General features: G+C 35.4%; 1 long non-coding RNA gene across 2 annotated transcripts in view; it reads left to right on the top strand.

Moving 5' to 3' along the window:
* The window catches only part of LOC138223134 (uncharacterized), a 35,834-nt gene that overhangs the window by 6,420 nt on the left and 12,005 nt on the right, over positions 1 to 17,409 (top strand). Inside the window, exons 3-4 of one of the 2 annotated variants that reach the window (XR_011181647.1) lie at positions 4,215 to 4,292; positions 13,421 to 13,563. This is a non-coding gene — a long non-coding RNA (uncharacterized lncRNA). Of the gene's footprint in view, positions 1 to 4,214; positions 4,293 to 9,665; positions 9,784 to 13,420; positions 13,564 to 17,409 lie in introns of those variants that run through there. The other variant, XR_011181648.1, reaches the window with a different exon arrangement.

The raw sequence follows: 17,409 nt of genomic DNA, 5'->3' as shown, positions 1-17,409 counted from the left end.
GAAAATAACACTCCTCACAGTAACTAATGCTTCTTTCCTGCACATTCCACTCCATATTTTCAACATGGTGAAAGTTTAGAAAACAAGTCGCCACTAGATGGGGATAACCACCACCCGAATACAGAGAATTCCAAGTAGCCTATTAAAATCTGGAAAAGGGGAGAAAAGCCACAAATCAGGAGACCAAAATGTTCTGTTGTCAGTGCTTGGCGGACACAGAAGTTCCTCAGGCCCATAGCCCTTGAGAACAGCCGTACATTCCATTTTCCATATGCTTTATGCCTTGCAGCCTTAAGTTATAATTTATTAATTGTAGCCCATTTGAATAAAGCACCAATTTCTTTATTATACAAAACCCCGATTGCTAAATACATTCTGCCTCCAATCACATGTACAGAAGCGTGTTACAGAGGATTTTTCTTTTTCAGTCTGTACTTGAGTTTCACATTTCATACATCCCCTGCGTTTATAATTGATTAATTCCCTTGTGGCTTGAAGCGTGGATGCACTATTCTTTAGTGGGGAATGCCTGGAGTACAGGATCTCACAGGGGGCTGGCATGAAGAGGATTTGTCAGAATTTCAAATCTTTCGAATGCTGATGGGAGTTTTCCATATAGTGCTATATGCTCACTTTCAGGACACAGGCACTGCATTCCAAGAAATTTTGCTCATGTTAAACCTCTGCACATTTGGGTTGTTAAGTCAGTGAATCCATTAATAAATCATTAATTTAATTTTGTACAGCATCTTTCGTTTCAACAATGGTTCTTTTACGACAAAGTAAAAAATAATAGTTCAACAGCAGCTATTTGCATGTGTAAACACAAACTAAAGCTCTAAACACTTTCGTATCGCTTAATAAAAACAATTAGATTATTGAATAGAAATGCAAAGAACAAGGGTAAAGGCGTTTCTTTTTCCAAAGGGCAGGGATGCTAAATAAAGGTGTTATATTCTGACTTAATAGAGTGCAGTATTGTGGAGCTCAGTATTTTAAAATCCGTTTTAGTCCATTTTATTTTTCATTCTTGTAGGCGTTACCATATTTAGAGAAAATGCTGTCATTAGCAATATTATAGCAATGCTTCTATACATACTGTACATAAAACACTCCAGCACGTATATTTTTTAGATATGGTCATTAGGACATACAGCACATCAAGCAGCAAAGTACTGTACTGTATTTTTTGCCCAAATAACCTGGTATCCTTCCAAAAATGGATGTATGAGATCTCTGAATCAATTACTCTAGTTACTAAAAAAAGCGGAATTCTCTTGTTTCTAACTGTTGTTCTGTTCTTACTTAAAGGGACCTTAGGACCCAGAGTACTATTTCCACATAGCAACACAGATAGTTAAACTATAAACGAAGACCAAAAAGTGGGACAACTTTTAACTGATTTTTTTGGGGCATAACTGGAGTAGTAGAATGTGTTTTCTTTTAAAAACTTAATTTTCTTTCAATTGAAATGAAAACAAACTTTAGTTTTATTTATTTATTAGTGATATAAAACAGTATCCTGGTTAACTATTTCATTTTAATGAAAACTTTAAGAACAAAAATGTATTTTATACACCACTGACTACCATTTTACAATGTCAACACTGTTTCCAGTTTCAATAGAACAAATACAAAAAAAGGCACTCTGGGGCAGGGAAATCAGAAGTAAAGCCAAACGTACATTTTCAAGCATGGACTGTTAAACCTTAGGAAAAATATTAAACACAATCTCTGTTATGATGTAAATGTCAGAAAAATCTAAAACATTTGCACAGAAACAGGCCAAAGGAATTAAACGTTAAGGCAGAAGCTGCCAGGTTGAGAGATTACTGTTTGTTGTACTGCTTCTTTTAAGTTTATTTTTTATATAAAGAAAAAGTTGAATTTATAAAGAAATCATTATAAAGAAAAGGGTGAATTGCCTTAGCCAAATAGATAAACTTGAATGCCATTCCAGCAAAGAAGTACCAAAACAAGAATAAAATTAAGATGAAAGAAAAAAGGCTGGTTTTTGTAAGCCAAAATAAAGTAGGACCTTTGATCAGTTGATTATAAATAACACCTAAATTCAGTAACCTCATCTAGAAAACGACCTGTGTTGTTATTCCAGATTAAAAATTTATTCCAGGGATAAACGTACATATAAATGTTTTGTTTAAATGCTGTTGTGCTCCTTTGACTCTGCCTTCTTTTTCAATTTTCTTCCTAATTCAACAAAGGATTTTAATTCACTTTTCACCAAGAACAGGATAGTTAATAGACTGATCTGGACACAGGAGACCATTATGGTCTGTAATGCAGCTTCTGGCAAGAGAAGAAAAGTATTCATTATAGGAGTCTTTCCTTATTTAGGAGCAACTTCATCAGCAGCTTCTGTCATTTAAGGACAACACAAACACATTTTGAATGCAGTCTTAAAGTGGCAATATACCCGGAGGAATGTTGTTAGAACCAAAATAAAGGATTTGTATCGAGGCATTAAACACCTCCTTTGATCTGCACTGCATGCGCACTACAGTATATATCTAAGTGAATTTTGTATTTCTGATGTATTCATAATGCAGTGCCTGGGTTTTAGTATAACTTGTTTTCAAATACCACAGGTTATGTTCCCATTAATTGGTGTTGGAAACTGACATAATGATAATGCAAGGTAGTGCAGCACATATAATCACCCTGTATTTCTTTGAACTACTACTGTGGATATACAAGATACTCTATAAGGAACTTATAAAACATTATTTTTAGTTTTGCTCAGTTGTAAGTTAAAATTTAAGTTACAAGAAGTTGAGTGGAGCTGTTGAGTATAATAGTTTGTGAATGTGTTAGTGGTCTATAGAAAGTTATTCTTTTGCAGAAAAGAAAGAAAGTTTAGAATCACCAAAGGTTAAAACTCTTTTAGAGAATGGTGAAGACAGAAAGCTAAAACAGCAGGAGTCAAAGAAGAATCTAAGCTGTTGTTTTTATTTAATGGGTGCAAGGCACACCAATTTGCGTTAAAGCTAAGTATTTGTTACTAAACTTATGAGCTATAACAGGACATGGTTTTCATGAGGAGAGTATTGAAAAGTGGAAGAATATCTTGATCCCTTACATATAATCTGTTATAGCCTTTTCAGAGTCTTTCATTTTGTGTAAAATCATATTTTTGTTGTTTACTTGAAAGAACACTACCGTGATCATGCCATGAACACCTGGAAAGTAATCTGACATTTGAATTACTTCAAATTTTGAAAGAGATCAAATCTTACAGCTAACAATGAAACATTTGTTAATGGCACAGTTAACAATGACACTTAATTGCAAAAGCCAAGCAAATAAAGCTTACAGCATAGACAGTAATGAAAATATTTAGCCTATAAGCTTGGAAGACGTACTGTAGGATTACAGCAGTTTGTTAAAATACTGTGTATGTGACAGACACAATATGTTTGTCAGTTCTGGCCTCAGTCTGAAACAGTGCACCACATTATGTACCCTGAAGTCAACCGAAAAGCCTTAAAGGACATACAAAAACTCAAAGCTGCATAGTTTGTGCTTCAAGCTAACAAGCATGAACTCTGTCTTAAATAAATTGATTTCTGAAAAACTGAGTTATGACTAATGTTTTTAGCCAGAAGAACAGTAGAGTGACTGGGTATCTGTCCACATGCTTCAGTACAGTCAGCTGGTGATAGAAAGAAGAAAATCAGAGAGATAGGAGTAATTGGCCTGAGAACATAACACTCAGTTTTATGTGATATAGTAAGTGTAATGTTGCAGCATCATCTTTACAAGATTTGCCACTTATATTAAACTTCTGTCTCCTTATTTTATCATTAATAATCTTTTGCATCAGAGGATTTCATCTAATATAATATGACATCAGCAATTAGGTATCACTAGAGATCAATTGTCACAAAGACATTATCTGATTCATGAAGGTGTTTCCCACTAGTAACTTACATCCACTGGCAACATGACATATTCATGTAACTCAAACTATGTCACTATGTAACTCGAACTACATGGAAGATAAGACATGTTTATCAGTCTGTTTTACTAGACTGTTTTATATCCTTGTGAGCACATCTTTAAGCATATAATAATACTGAGAGTACTTTTAAAACAAATTCAGTTTACAAAATATTATAATTGTTTCTGAATTTACTCTCTATTACAAAATGTCATTATAGTTTTTATAAGCCTCTCCTTTCTGTGTTTATTTTTAGAAAACACCAGACCACGATTTGCTTGTGGAAGATCAGCAGGAGGAGAACAAATTGATGAAACAGGATACTCCCAGAAGAGTAAGAAATCCTTACAAATTTGAGCTGCGAACGGGAATAATATAAACTACATTATGAATGTAAAATGTGGATTTATGTACTGCGCAATTGTGTATATCTGACATACATAAATTTAATAACACTGCCGTAACTACATATTTAACATGGAAAACATCTTTTACCAAACGTGGGAATAGCTAGCGTCCTCTCTAATGCTAAAAGAAATAATGTTTTTATGTTGAGTGTGGTAAAACAATTCATTCATAGCTGAGTAACAGATGACAGAGGGTTAATTCAAACTGGGCAGATGTGAAGACCAACTGTCTTATTAACACATTAGGTCACTGGATAGCTGGGAGACATAAATGTCAAAACAGATAATATCACTGAACTGCTCCAAATAGCCAAAAGACATAAGACAGAATGCTGACAGACTGATATGTTTGCTTTGTTGTATTCCTAACAGCAAAATTAGCTTCATATTTCTTATTAATTATCTGCAGGGACTTTTGATCCTATCTTCAAATTTCAAGGTTACAGAAATATTGTTCTTAGCCTTTTTTTTGGTTTTCACCATAAAAAACGAAACTACTTTTCACTGCATTTTAATAATGAAATGATTTTATTTGGGATGTATGCCTTTGAAATGTTATTGTGGGATATGTATAGAAGGATATCTGTCATAAACGTTTGCGACACTTCCAATATGTCAGCAAAAATCACTTAATAAGTAGTGAGTGTACACTCATTCTGTATGCTGTATGCATATGTACTGCAAATATGGCATAGTCTATGACTGAATGTCCTTTTATCAGAAAAAATGGCCATACAATTGATTTCCAGAATTATTGAAATTAAAGTTCAATAAATTTTGTTGTGACATAATCTTTAAAACAATAAACTAAATATGGAAGGTAAGTAATGGAAGTGCTAGAATATGTTTTTGTTTCACACAGCAGCATTGTGGTACCTTCACAAAACCATGAATTTACTGACAAAATCACAATCATCCAGAAAAAAGGAAACTTAGATCTGAAAACAGTTTTGACAGCTACCTCATAGAGCGCTTTTGTAAAGCTGCATGGTATGAAGGTTATTGCAGTGTAGCATGTAGGAAAGAAAGAACATGTACGAAATATTAATTTTGATTTGTATTTTTAGATTTGAAAAACCACAAGGCACAAACAAACATTGTGTTATAAAAATACTTTAGTATATCCAATATGACAAGACATTTGCTGCAGAATGGATGTTAGTTATAAAGAAAATGTGTGTATCAGCCACTTTTATATATGGAGGAGAGGCAGACTATAATGTATCTTGGCAGTATCATTTAACGTCCTTCAGCTCTGGCTTCTTCTGCACAAAAGAAATGACATTCCATGTCCAGATAAACAGTATTTATCCAAAATATGTTCCTCTTGTTACCTCTAGCCTAGCTCTGGGTTGAATCCTGGTTTCCCTGTTCTGAGCAAGGATCTTGTGGTCATCCTCTGAGCCATAACCAAGGTCTTGGACTGGATTATTTTTTTGTCTAGGAATTTACCTCGTGCCTGTCTCTCAAGGCAGATTCTAGGAGGACCACCAGAAGACATACCTATGGAATTCATCTAAATAATTCCCTCCCTACTGCAACTTAATGGTCCCTGGAAGGGTTTTTACTAAATGGTGAAATTTAGTTCCTTTCATTATAATTTTATTGACCGAGACTAATCAACGATCTTGTAGTTTATTTAATTTGTAGATAATCAATGAGGTGAAAATATGCTCATGCTTATAATACAGCAAACCAAGAATGCAGGACAGTTGAGTGTTGATTACCTCTAATAGAATTACATTCAGTATAATTCTTTGACTTTCTTTGACTTTTTATCAAGACAGGCCGGCTTTCAAAAACTAAAAGAACATTTCTAAATGGAAATACTGAGACTGTAACAGTGCTTTTTCTTTAAATTTAAGGTAAGTGTATGAGGGCAGCATGGTGGTGCAGTGGTTAGTCTTGTGCTTGTGTGGATCTCCTCCAGGTGCTCCAGTTTTCTCTCACAGTCCATAGACATGCTAGTAAGTTAATTGGCTTTTGGGAAAATTGGCTCTGGTGTCAGTGTGTAGATGTTGTTGTCTGTGAGCACCCTGCAATGGACTGGCCTTCTTGCCATGGTGTATCCTGTCTTGAGACCATTGCTTGCCAAGATAGGCTTTATTTATTATTTTATCACTTTGCTACATTTATTTTATTACAAAGACAATTGTAATGTGTCTTTGTAATAAATGATCTGTGATCTGTGTCCAGATCAGTCTATTAACTATCCTGTTCTTGGTGAAAAGTGAATTAAAATCCTTTGTTGAATTAGGGAGAAAATTGTCTTTAAAGACAAAACATTTGAGATAGAAAGAAAAATAATATCTTGGTGTTTAAATATTTAAAACATCTGCAGCACGTTCTCTAGATGTTGAAGAAGTGGCATCAAAGGAATTATAAGGACATTTTTATGCTTCATGCTTATTTTTGCTATTGTATTTTCTGTTGAGATTTGAAGAATTTCGTCTTTCTAATGTTTGTTTCTTTGATTCTCCATTGCCTAAAGTTCCAAGTTGGTTTAAAATTCTGAAAAGTAAAAGTAGAAGATATGAGTGGTTTCCATGGAACTCAACTTAAGAAATGGAGGAATCTTGCCTTTAGGTTAGTCCCTGGGTGTTGCTGACTCAAGCAAGCAGAGGAATAACATCCTTCTTTTTTACCTAAACATCTGAAGGATGCCCCTTATACAAGTACCGAGAAACCGCAGGGACTGGTGGGCAGAGGCGTAACAAATATTTTCTTAAAAAATAATAGGAATGCACATGAATTTCAAAAAGTTATAATCCTCCCCAGGTCACTTTGTGTAGCCAAGTTTAACTGGTTCAAAATAAATCCAATACCATTATAATCAAGCATGTTAATGATATGGTGAAGTACGTTGGATAACTGTGTCCATCTCATCTAAAAATATTCAGTGTAAAAAATTCGTCTGTAAAAAAAATCATACAGACTGAACTTTATTTTTGTAACATACTGTAAGTTGATTTTAAAAAAGTTTTAAACTTTTGTATGCATGTTAATAGTCATTTTTTAAGCAGTTCCCCTTATCCAGGGCAACTTACAGTATAGAAAGTTTACTTTAAGGATAAGTGCAAGTAACAGTGATGTAGGTACTGTACATAAAGGTTAAAGTTAACTGAATTACTAAAATGGCAGTGAGGCTGAGAAGGAGCACATAAATACCATACAAATGAATTGAAACAGTCTGAATTAAATCAGTAAGCAGACAGTGTGGGTACAGAGCAGTAGAGTAAATGTCATACAGTTATATATACTTATTCCATATTAACAGCGAATATGGCAATTACCAAACTTGCAAGAATGCAGAAGTAGCACCATTGAGAACATAAGAACATAAGAAAGCTTACAAAGAAAGGGTGATGACTAGTTCATCACACAGATGAATAACAGGACCAGTGGGGTGTAGAAGAATAACGATAAGAAGTCAAGAAGGGAGATTTACTTCAAAAGTGAGAAAATCCAAGCTAGCAGAGGGAGATGAAAGTGGGGATAACACAGAGAGCAGACAAGGAGGAGGGTTTCGTCTCCAGAGCAAGCCAATAATGGGCTAGAAAGCAGTGGCTCAAAATGTGTAATCAATCACTTAAGGAAATAAAAATATATGTAAAAGAAAGAACCCTATAAAATGATTAAAAAGAATAGTATCCAGTTAAAAGAAACAAGTATAAAAGAAGTAGACACTAGAAGAACTAAATAAATCTCTAGGGCCTGATGGTATTCTACCAATTATCTTTAAAGAAACAACCCGTTATTCATAGGTCAGAAGTAAACCTCTTCTAACAGTCATTCAAAATAAGAGTAATACCCATCAGCTGGAAAATATCACTGACATACAGTAGAACCTTTCCATTAAAAGTTGACAACACAGAAGCAATTAATTATAGATCGAGAATACGTTGGTTATGGCAAAGGATTTTATAAGTAAACTGGAGGCCCTTCTGTCAGGCGACAAGATTCTGGGGGATAGTCACTGTGGTTTTAGAAAAGGTAGGTCTCTATACACTAACATGGCAATAAGGTGATTTACCTGAACAAGCAACATCAATAGTGGATTGTGACAGGGGGGAAGCAACAGTACCAAAAGGATCTGTGATGGGACCACTGCTCTTCATAGTTTATGGGAAACTTCTGATTTGGTATAGTTTCTAAATTAATTATGGTTGCAGTTGCTATTAAAATTGGAGGGCTGTTAAACATATACTGTAAGAAGTAAAGGAAATTAAAAATGACTTATACTGGGCAAACATTTGGTAGATGGCATTAAATACAAACAAGTCCAAAATGTTAAAGAAGGAATAAGCTTGAAGAAGATATTTGTGATAAAGACTTGGTCCTAAAAAAAATAGGACAGTTCACTATGACCTCTAAATAATGTCTCATGACACTAACACATGGTGATAGGTACAATTTCTAAGTATTCTTAAATAAAATCAATTTATCCTCTTGTGTCAGTTATTATTATAGAAGTATTTAGTAATTTATAGTTTATATTATGATTTATATAATATAGTAATTATAGTAATTTATAGTGAGAAAATGTTTTGGGACAATTGGTTGACAGGTGTGTTTTGTTGGTCAGGTGATTGATGTTGAGTAATTAGGCTCATAGTGCAGTGAACATCTTCCCACCATGAAAGATGTCTAAGGAACCTGTTCAGAAAGCATTTCTCATTCAGTCAACTGAATTTGCATTACCCAACCAACAATTTACAGATAAACAAACACCTTTATTACAAAGGATGACTTTGACCCAATGGGTAAAAAACACTGATAGTGACAGAGCAAATGTGGCTCTATATATTATATACTATAGAATATATATACACTGAAATTATTTTCATTTTTATTATCAGAATTGCACCCTTGAATGCTCTTAATTAAAATGTGCTAAAAGTAATGTGTGAAATACATTTCATCTATGCATAAACAAAATAAAAATGCTCCAGAATGAAAAAAAATCTAAAATTAAAAATGAACTACACAGTTGAGACAAAATATGCAGGGAACACAACAGGACAGTGTCATGGGATCAGCTGTTAAAATCTTACTTTGCTATCAAAGGTAACAAAGGAAGTTATGTAGTAGAATGGAATCCTCAATAATACAAGGGTTGTGTTTGTCTGATTGAAATATTCTGAAAACGAATAGATACTTTCTGAAATACTGTATATGTTTTCCAGCAGTCACCAGATGGCACACAGGGAATACTGGGTGTTGATAAATGTTACAACTCACAGTTCCATATTAGTCATATGCTTTCTATAAAAACAGATCATTGTCAGGAATCCTTTTTCATTTGCTCTGTCTACTGTAGCTTATGTTGCTTGAAAACCATTGAAAACCAAGAAGATGACTATTTCCCATCAGGCTGTTTGTCACATTTTTCATTCTAAAATGAGAATAGGAGGAAAGGTAATCATACTTGTGTTTCTATTTTTTATAGCACTGCATTGTATTATGATAATGTAGCAATAAAAGGGTATGATTCTATATGATTGTGCCAGACATTGCTGTATAACTACTTCTTTTTCATTCCAAACATTAACATACTCTATTAAACTGATAGAAAATTTACTTAATTTAAGCAGTATGTTTTATTTCAGCCTCTTTTTAAAATATTTTTTAAGAAGTGAATTGAGAGTCATGCAGTAGCCTCTTAAAAGGGAGATAGAACTGGTTACAGCACACTATATATTTAGGTGTTCTTATTCAAATCTTCAGAGTACAGACTGTTTTGACATAACGGTGATATAGAATGTAAGAAAAACATAATGAAAACCAACATTTAGGCAGTTTTTATTTGTGTGTTTGTGTTAAAGTACATTGACTATACAAATAATGATAATACTGATTCTTCATGATATTTTGTTAACCTAAATGCAAATTCTTAATGCCTTTGCACTAAATGGCAGCGGTATGTTAAATTAATGACTACCGTCTGATGCTCGTCTTGTGTTATTCGGTCTCAGAAATACTGGTTCTGAATTGGAAATAAATGGTTCTGACTGAGGGTCACATATGTTATTTCGTTTGGATGGTGCATCTTACTATACCAACTGACCGTGTGTATTAACTACCTTCTTCCAGGTTCCACTTCATTACACCCAATTATATTGATTATCTTAATCAATCAGTATACAGCTAAGAAATTTGGGATATGAGAACACCTGCTGATTCTTCAAGACGCTTAGATAAGGAAGGAAGTTGCTTGGTGAAAAAATAGAATTGGTTATTCAATGTGTGTATGATCTGCAATTAAAAAGAACTAATTTAGACAGTCATTATATTAAACAAAATTCCAAAGTAACCATAATTTTATGGCTCTGATAAGTGTAAATGAATTTCTCAATAACTAATTTTAATCATGCCCTTGCATGTTAATTTCATATTTAATAGTTTTCCCCCACACATCTTCATTATCTCCCACTGTTCTTTCTGAAAACACTTCAGTAAAGATGTCTGCAAGTTTCTTCCTTTTACTTCTGTTCAACAATGTGCAAATAATTCACTTTGCAGTATTACAACTGAATAAAAAACACAATTCTTTTTATGCACAGTGGTGTATTTGAAGTTGTGGAATTTTTTATTTTTCTTTGCTGCAGGACAGGTTGTCTGAATCATTTTACTTATATATACACAAGGCCCCATGATTAGTTTCTTACTCTTGATTTACCAAAGGCACCAACAACAGCACGTCTAGTGAAACACGCAAAACTAAGCATGAACGCTGGAAAATTACCACATTTTCTTATTCAACTTATTTATTTAAGACATAAAGAAAGGTTGCAAATAAAATGCCATTCAGCTCAAGTATTATTCAGTTACCTAACCTACCCTTTCAGCATCACTGTGCCTCTTGTTGGCCACAGACCTTGTGTTGTATCCTGTGCAGTACAAATTACTCATTCAGCATGAGGCGAGCATATCGTTTTTCACATACATTGCATTTTACACCAGCAATAGTACATGATGTGAAATATACACATTAAAATAATGGTACAGAACGTGTCAATTGTTGGTAGAGCATGTCAACAGAGTCCTTTCTGAAAAGGAATATACAAAATTCCCCTTCCCCTGTACCTCCCAAATCTTTCCTTCACCAAATGAGTAAAACTAAAGGAAAGAGAGACAGACACAACACACAAGAGGAGAGCACAGCAAATGACTAATTACTAACTTTACTAAACAGTCTGCAGAAAGCAAAAACGAGGCCAGTGGAAAGTCAGTCCTGTCAGGTTTAATCTGAGTAGACAATTGGTAACAGGGTGAGGTCTTGGGTGTAGAAGGGAGGCTCAACGTCTCAAAGTGATGTTGTTCAGAAAGCTTTAATGAACCGCATGGTGGACCCACTCGCTGTGTGTCTAATTTTCTCCAATTTAAGAAACTGCGTCAGATCTCTGACCCTTTGAACAAATGTGGGTGGAGCCGCTTCTGTCCAATTAAAGGGAAGAAGGTGCCTTGCAAGGAGAGAGCAAATGCCAGGCTGTCAGACTGTGTTTTTGCTAGCGGCGATTATAAGGTGGCACACCAAAAATAGCAGATAAAAGAATGAAGTAAATTGTTGATGGATTGAGGAGATACCATTTATTGTGTCTTCCCTTACCGAGCAACAATGACGGAATTTTGCCATCTCCTAGTGAACGTGGCTCTTTGGCTTGTGATTCAGCAATTCAGCAATAAAAATGCAGAAAGAAGCAGACATATTGGATTGAATATAGCATTTTTCACTGAAGCATATACACCAAGGAAAAAGCTATGACATTTTATTTATAAAAAAAACCAAACAAAACAGGTTTGATTTCTGGATGAAAAATTCTACAGTCACCAGTGCCTATGATAACTTTTTTTTTATTTGAGGCATATTGCCTGTATAATGTTTTTCTGACACACAATACCTTTTCAGTTTCAAGGATGTTTTTCATTTATTTTTTAAGATGTCAGTTTTCTGCCATAGCAACAGTATTCTAGAATAGAATCTTGTGCTAGCAGTTCCTGTTTCCTGATCATGCTGCAGCACTGACACCTCCTCCACTCTGAGAGAGCAGCTGTAACCTCGAAACAAAGATTCTGAATATAGTTCCACAGGTCCTGGGGTTTCAAAAGGTTGTAATTGCAACAGGTCAATGGACAAATGAATGAAAATGATGTGCACGGAAGATTCATTTGCCAGAAATGCTATTTCCAAGTAAAAACATTGACAAGATTTTTTCAAAATCCGAGAAAAAAAGTTATATTTTTTGAGTCTTACGTAATTTTATTATTACAAAATAAATTGATTGACAAATGTCAGTACATTTAAGAACATTTTTATTTTTTCATCTGAAATAAATTCATCTTCAATATTCCTTTTTAGTACAGATTGTGCCAGTGCATATAGAAAACTGATTTTCCCTTCAGACAGCCTAGCCAAATATGGGATAGTGAACTATCCATCCAGCTTCCTAAAGTGCTGAGATTAGACTTTTACGTCATGACTAATGTTCTTTAATTATAAATGTAATTTATAATTAAATATACATGTAAGACTTTCAGGAACTTCAAGTGTATGTACTCGCCAGTAAAAGAGATTATACAGTTAAAAATACATACATATCTACACAATGTTCTAACTTATTCTTTATCATCTCCATTTTTATACTGTACCTAATGATAATGGCAAAACCATTAGCTTCACTATAATCAAATATATTTTAACATACTAGTTCCTGGGTACTCCCTGTATTAACCAAAGCATAGACTGGCTTCTAATTCAACTAAACAGCACACAGCTTTTCTTTGATCTTCAGCATAAATTATGCCATAGCAATTATCTAAATTAACAGTAACAGTACAGTGCAGAAGTGACAGACTATCTGAGTCTGTAATAAAATGTATTAATTTATGCACTTGACCAAGAACACTGCTTCTCAAAATGGGTCTGATGAGAAGTGGAGGATGAGTAGGGTAATAACTTTCTCAATATATAACACATTTCATTACCAATATTATCTTATCGTACTTTAACCTGAGTTGCCCCACACTGACGTGTCTTATGTCTTATCCTGCAAAGGTTTCAGTCCAGCGTTACACTTCCACAGCAGTAGATAGGTGGTGCCCTTCAGCCCAGGCACACACTTTGGAGTTGAAGATGCCCAGGAACCGCTCCATAATGAACTGTTCTAGAATCACGGAGACTGACTGCTCCTATAATAGGTAAGTCAAGACTTTAAGACTGTTATTTCCTTTAATGTCTCTCTTTTCATGATTGTAGCCTCCTAAAACGTGTACAGGTAAATCTCAGCATCCATCTCATATGTTGTGAACATGGCAACTTTCAGAGAATATCAAATATGCCTAACTAGCCTCAGCAGCAACAAGGCTGTGATGTAAACTGCCCACTCTGCAAGTCTGTTCTACTCTCTCAAAAATGGATTAATGAAGGTCTATATCCTAATCTTCCTTCAGACAACCTATTTCAGTTCTAGCCAATGATGTAGTGTACAACGAGGCTGTAAAGCCTCTGTGCAATATCCTTCTATGCTGCTGCTTGCGAATCCAATACAAATACAACCTTTACTCCTCAATATATATTATAGAACTGTATTCTCCAGCAACCCATTTTTCCCCACACGCTCTATGAAATTGTTTCCAGGCCACAGATGCTAGCCTGTGGTCTTATTAGAAGTGTGTACACTGGGTCCTTCTACTGGTTCCAGTAGCTCCTTTGTGCTGTTTACTTACATCATGACTGGCGTGGAGGATGCCATCTTTGCCTGCTGCTCTACCCTGGCCGTACTGTCGGTTTTTGGCCTAGTGCCGATTTCTACAGCAGAACTCTCTACCAGCCTCCAGGGGTCTCCACCAAAGTCAATTCCCATCCCACTTCTCACACCACCTGTCACTGGGCTGTTTCTCAGACATGGTGTTCTTGGGTCTAGTGCATAAATAACCTCAAAGTACATACTGTAGGCCTTCCATTGAAAATCGGAAGCACTTTCATTGCTGAGCCAGATGGTTTATCACTCTTGCATTGCACATTTCCAACAAACCTAGAGTATAAACTAAGTTTGGAGTGGCTTTACCGCTCTCGTTATTCTAAGACTCCATTCAAGAGGTACTGGTGTGAATGCCGTCCATGTAGTAAATAAAAACTGTCATTAAAAATTGATTTTCAACAGGAGAACTGTGTCTTTTGGGGGCATAAATGCACGAGGCCCAGAATGGGGCCCGGTGACAGCATCTATTTTAATGTCACGTGTTATTGAAAGACTGGGATGACAGCCACCAATTTGAAGTTGGTTGTTTATGTAGTGACAATAAACAGTTGAATGTTCAGAATGCTATTGCTGTGGTGCTGCCTCTAGAAGCAGCCCTGCAATAAGTTGACAGGTCGAGCCCCAAGCAGTGAACTCTGGGGGAACCTGGAGAAACGAGCTAAAGGGGACGTGGAGGGAGATAACATAACAGGCAGGGAAACTGGATAAATAAAGGATTCTGATCGCAGTCTGTGCACTGTCTGTGCAGAAGAGGGGAGAGAAGATTTACCTGGATAAACAGAGAGTAACTAACCAGTTCGAAAATGGATCTGGCGTAGAAGTGGGGTCACAAAGTACTTATAAAGGGTACCTATATGACAGCAATTCTCAGTTGGATTATGCTTGAGGAATTAATTCAATAATTGAAGCAGAAGCGTGGCTTGTCAGTAGAAGCTAAATGCAGTAACTCTAACGTCGGAGAACCGATCTAACCAAGAGTCCTGTCTTAAAGATCCCATCAAATAGGATGATGGGTAGGCAATTGGCCTAATGGATAAGAGTGCCAATCTAGATCGCACAGGGCTGGTGGAAGGCTGTATGCACATGCGAATGTACTGATCGCCATCAGTGATGGCAGGACACAAGCTGCTCCTGCCCAGGCATAACAGATACAGCATAAGTGGTAGTCAGGTGAAGCAACGGTCCCCAGAATGGTTTTGAGAGAGTTTTTAAATATGCAAGCCAGTCTGCTGTCTTGATTGATGCAGAAATTCAGTTTTTGTCATCTGTCCATCGCTTTCTCTCTCCCACTATTCCTGGCAAATTTGTTCTTGATTACAAATACAGTTACAAGTCTTTGAGCAAAAAATATGAAAAAGAAAGTTTTCACATCACTATTGGCTTCTATGCTTGGAGCTTAATTATGTAAGACTTAATGGTTTGAGAAAGCTTTCAGCACAGTAGGTAACCATGGAGGATATTTTTATCAACACCAGAAGATGTTCTATAATCCTTATATTAAATATAAAGAATAAAAAATAAGGTCACATTAAATACATTAATAATGAATATCCTGATTAGTCTTTGACTGGATGACCATCTCCCCATTAAATATGTGTTCTAAAAATTAATGATGAAGACTTAGAATAAATGTTACAGCATCTAAAGCCACAACTCTGTTCAAGCTTAACACCATTCTCTTATCTATTATCCATTATCTTTGAAAGCTGTATAACTAGGAGTATGTTTCCTTGTTTTTAATATAGGAAAGATTTTTCTTTTCAAGTCATGCTAGTTCTAAGAAACATTAAGAAAAAGGCTTCTGAGAATCACAGTGGTTGCCAGTGCCCTAGATTTTTATGTTTGCAGTACCACTTTGTGAAATGAATTATACTGTACTACTGTATTGTTGGGATATTTTTAAACATATTTTCTGCATGTGGAGAGCTGGACTTTAAGTAAATTAAATGCACAAGTTTTTGAAGAGTAAGGTTTTCTCACCTTTCAGTTATCTAAACTGAAATGTCCTTGCTACAGAGATGGTCAGGTCTATGTTACACTATAGTTGTGGAGTTTTTCTAATTCCTTTGGTTAGGAACTTGGATAGGAGAACCATTTCTGAGAGTGTCAGGGTGCACATGAGTGTAAAATTGGAACTATTGTTTCTATCCTGTATTTTTCTTTAAATAACTATAAATAAAAATATCCTTCATCAAAAGCATAGAACATGCTATTCAGTATACATTTCCAAGACAGGTTTTGTGCTCTAGGACAGATCCAAGCTTTTATAAGTCACTGCAAAGCCTAAGGAGGTAACTCCGCTCACAAATTCCATGTGTCTGCAGCAATTACACCTTCCACATCTGGTGGAAAACAAAAAGACAATTCCTGCCCTCAGTGAAGGCTGCCACAACTTATCAGGAGGCCTGAGAAAGTTTATCAGGGCTGATAGCAGCTTGGTCTCTGCTCCGCTTCCTTAAGTCAAAATGTGCTCTCTCAAATAATCATCAGGTTGGTCACTATTAAATTAATAAATTGTTAGCTGCAAGGTTAAAAGGAAGGTAGTTGCATAGAGGTACCCAAAAGTCCAAAGCAGAGAACTCTGAGAGATATGTCTGTACTAATTTACGTGCTAAGCTTAAGTGTGACCATTTGCACATCAGCACATACAGTATATGGCCAATAAATGCCAAAATGATAAATGTATAATCAAGATATTTGAAACATACCTTTATTGTCCCAATTTCAATGGCAAAAAATGAACTTTTCCTAGTATATTCTCAGCTAACCAATTAACAGTGTGATTACACTGCAAAAATGTTACACTTCTACTGTACATACATTTGTAGGCTCCAGGGGATGTTGTTGAGAAATTGGAAAACCACGTTGTAAAATGGCATTCATGCAGTCACATGGTCTTATTATTATGCACTGCTGTGGCAAAATTGTAACAATGTGGTATGTACGTTCGGACAAAAGTAGAATATGACGTTTGAACAGTGCTAATTTGTCAAAAACCCGGTTTCATTGTCACACAGGTGTTTATTATCACATTACAGTAAACATTTTTCCTGTCTTGGTCCTGTTTTTTTATCAGTTAAACTTTCAGTTACTCCATTAAAGCCTTACCCGACATAATGATAGGGTGGAATGGGTAGCTCCGACAGCAGGTGTAGGATGCAAATTGAAAAGGTAAATGTTTACCCCTTGCTGAAAGAAAATGAGACACAACGTTTCAACTCTGAAGCCTTCTTCAGGTGTGTCTGAAATTCAAAATTCAAAACATTTTCCTTTAATTGACCAC

The sequence above is a fragment of the Lepisosteus oculatus genome, chromosome 15 (genome assembly GCF_040954835.1).
Source record: "Lepisosteus oculatus isolate fLepOcu1 chromosome 15, fLepOcu1.hap2, whole genome shotgun sequence".
NCBI classification, from domain to species: domain Eukaryota; kingdom Metazoa; phylum Chordata; class Actinopteri; order Semionotiformes; family Lepisosteidae; genus Lepisosteus; species Lepisosteus oculatus.
This window is presented reverse-complemented; position numbering and strand designations above follow the sequence as displayed.